The following is a 3752-nucleotide window of genomic DNA, read 5'->3' on the forward strand; positions in this document are numbered from 1 at the left end:
ACATCATTCCATGTGTGATCTCTGAGGCGGTAAATGTTTTTCCAGGCATTAACGCGTCATCAAAGTGTCCGAAATCTTAGAGGGTTTTTGATCCGGGGATCTCTGGAGGCTCCGCGGACACAAAGTCCTGCAATTATCTCTCTGTTCTGTCAAGTGCACTTGAGCCCAAAATTGCTCGCCTTGGATTGTTCTGAGCTATCGGGTTGCCATGTGAAAACACAGGCGCGATGACATCACTGCGTCACTTAGCAAAGCTACAGCTACCCCTGCGTTTCACACACGATACCCACACTAATCTCTGGTGTTAAACGCGAGGGGCCAACAGCATTTATCCAAACGTCGGTGCTAACAGGAGGTTTTAGAGAACTCTTTAGAACGGCGGTCCCTAACCTTTTTTGTACCAATCGACCAATCGACTGCTCGTTGACTTTAAAAACTTTAAAAATTCGTAGTCTTAATGAGGATCATTAAACTTTAAAAATTCGTAGTCTTAATGAGAAATTATTTTTGAACTGATTATCTTTCAGTAAAGATTTTCTCACTGTGGCCTTGAACCAAATGACCTACAGACTGGTACTGGTCCACGAACCAGGGGTTGGGGACCCCTGGGTAATAGAAAAGCAGCCAGTGGACACACACACACACATACACACACACACGTTGGTGCTGAACTGATCGACACACACATTCAAGAGAAGCCGTGAAATCTTCACAAAGATCAGTGCAGTGTAGGGGCGGCTCTGTCATGACCTGGGGCTGCATTTCCAATTGTGGTTTTCAAGCACTGGTTGAAAAGCGGGTTCAAAGCTGGACTCAAGTTCAGACAAATCAAAGTGAAAAACCAACGCATGAGTTTATACAAAAAAAGCAGTAGTAAAGCAACATAAAAGCTAAGCTAACGGTTAGCATAACTGAGGCAAAAACAAAAACAATATATACATATATAATTATGTATACACCAAATTCTATATTTTAGCCTGTAATTATCTATACACCAAATTCTATATTTTAGCCTGCAGGCCCGTAGTGGGTCAAAGGTCAAATGTCAGTAAAGTAATCTGACCCTAACAGGTCGTTTTTTTTTGCCCCTCAATAAGATGTCAGTGTTAGTGCCCCCCCCCGACTCATTTGAGTGTGAGACCCCTGAAGGCTACGAAGGGAACACCACGATGAACCACAGTTTGAACTTCTGCAGCGAAACCCCAAACACACACACATACTTAGACACACACACACACACACACTCAAACACTTAGCATCAGCGTTGGCTTTGATAAAACACTGGGGCGGGGGCTGCGGGGGTAGCGGAGTGTATCGGCTCCTGGAGTTGTCTCACTGAACTGGACCATTACACAGGACCTCTGACCGCCGCGGCCCCCCGGAGGTGAAACGACGCAGGTCTGCTCTTACTCAGCTGGAACCAGGGGGGGGGGGGGGGGGGGGGGGGGGGGGGGGGGGGGGGGGGGGGGGGGGGGGGAGGGGGGGGGGGTGGCGGTGTGATTAGGGATTGTGTTTATGCATGCATGTGTGTGTTTTGGGTGTGTTCATACGCGCGCTGATGTGTGAGTAATGTTCATCCAAACATGGCGGCGGTGCGGTGGTGGCGGCCCCGTCCTGGGGGGCGGTGCACGTGTGATGTGATATAAAATGTGAATTTTAATCACAGATAAAACCCTCCAAACCTGGAGCCCTCCTCAGTTATCATCCAGCCGCTCTAAAAAGATGTGTCTGCAGCAGGATGAGGTAATAACCGCAGACACAACTGTCTTTTACGACGGCCATAAACGCAGCGCTGCACAGGAACGCCGGGGTGTGAGTGTGTATCTTTATACACACTCTTTTACATAGTGTTCCACACACTCACAGTTTAATGACGGAGCGGAAGTTTGATAATAATCACGGCTAAGTTTGGTTAAAAACCTTCACTTTTGTGATTGTTACTGTAGGAATAAATTATTTTTACTCATTAATTTTTCACAGACGAAAAAAAAAAACATTTATTTTCACTGTTCTATAAATATCACGGAAGCCAATGAAATGGCTCGAAAAATGTCAATAATCGCAGCAAACAGAACAACATTAGCATGGCCGCAAAATAGTTCACTAACGCCAACTGACCACCAGAGGTCCGTGGACCCCCCGTTGAGAACCACCGTTTTAGATGTCGTTACTTTTGCAATTTGAAATTTCAAAATATAATACTCATCTGTTTGTGTTTGTGGGTGTTTCAACCTGAGGTCAGCGGCCCGGCTTGTGCCAGTGACCAGTGGACCAGATTAATAATCCCATCATTTGGATTTCAGTGACCGGTGGACATTTGTCCAGATTAATAATCCCATCATTTGGATTAGTCACAGACAAAAAAAAAAAACAATGATGATTTTTTTTCCGAATAAATCGCAATTTATCGTTATCAATTATGATACCAATTAATCGTGATTAATGTACCTCCTGGTCATTTTTGTACGACAGTTTTCGTCTTGTCCTTTAAGTTTTATTTTTTTAATTGGCGGCTCCAGGTCCTAACCTGAACACTGACCCCTGCTGTCCGTCCACTCAGCGTCAGCGTCTCCACGGACGTCAGTCCAACGTTAAAATGTCACCAACGATCTGTAAGAGTTCAGTTTGTTTTTTTTTCTTCCAGATTATTCCTCCTAACCTCCTGCCGTGTCTCGGCGTGTGCGCCTCTGACACGCGTGTGGAGCAGGACGCACTATCAGTTTTTCTAATTACTTATCAGTCATGATTAATTAGTAACATTTGAAGGCACGGTGGTAACCTTGTATAAATACACAGGAGTTCAACAGTCATCAAGGCTGACAATTAAATCGCTCCGTCACTGCCGCGCCCTTCATTAATCTCAACTTGTCAGCCCTGTTTATGCTGGTTATGTTGGTGTGTGTGTGTGTGTGTGTGTGTGTGTGTGTGTGTGTGTGTGTGGTCCAGGTACTAGACAAGTTATTGAGACCTAGTTGTTTCACAAAGAGTCATTTTTTCAAACCAAAAAAAAAAAAAAAAAAATCAATGACTTGAGTTGATTTTAGTTGTTCACATTTAATGTCAATTATATTTAATTTTTTAATTATTTTTTTCTCCCTGTGAGAGCAGTTATTATTAATCTTACTCCTCAATATCAATAATCTAATCCCATATGCTAATCAACAGTTTCTGCCGTAATTGGATTTAATCTGTGAAATATGTCGGTCCATCTATGAATGAATGTGGTCAAATATTTTTTACAGTGTTTACTGTGTTTTTCTTCTAAAAAAAACTGTAACTTTGTAATACATTAATGAACTCTTCAACGTTCTGATTAATATATTTTAAAAAACATTTTTGTTTGTATTATATGTTTATATAATATATTATAGTCAAATCAATTTATGCCAAAGTTATTTTAGTCAATTTTTTTGGTAAATCACAAATTTTCCAATAATCCAGTTACATTTGTATAATGTAAAATTACTGTGATTTTTTATTTACTTTTATTGACTCTAGGCATGTTATATACTATACTATTATTAATTAATACAATTTAATTTTTTAAATACTGGTTTAATTTCTGGTAATTTAACTTTCTACAATTTTTTTTTGTTTGTTTTCATTCAACTGCTGCTGCGTCGTATGTAATTTTCTGATTTTGCAACTTAATTATAATTAATTATAATTAATGAAAGATGTTCAAAAAAGCACATTACAAAAATCCTGTACGTAGATACACACACACACACACACACACACACACACACACA

The 3752-nt window shown here is 40.9% G+C and overlaps 1 long non-coding RNA gene across 1 annotated transcript in view; it reads right to left on the minus strand.

Annotated features, from left to right (window-relative positions):
* LOC112487856 (uncharacterized) overlaps positions 1-3752 on the minus strand; it is a 13404-nt gene that overhangs the window by 8491 nt on the left and 1161 nt on the right. The window lies entirely within an intron of this gene.

This window comes from Cynoglossus semilaevis, chromosome 12 (assembly GCF_000523025.1).
Source record: "Cynoglossus semilaevis isolate Cse_v1.0 chromosome 12, Cse_v1.0, whole genome shotgun sequence".
Classification (NCBI taxonomy): domain Eukaryota; kingdom Metazoa; phylum Chordata; class Actinopteri; order Pleuronectiformes; family Cynoglossidae; genus Cynoglossus; species Cynoglossus semilaevis.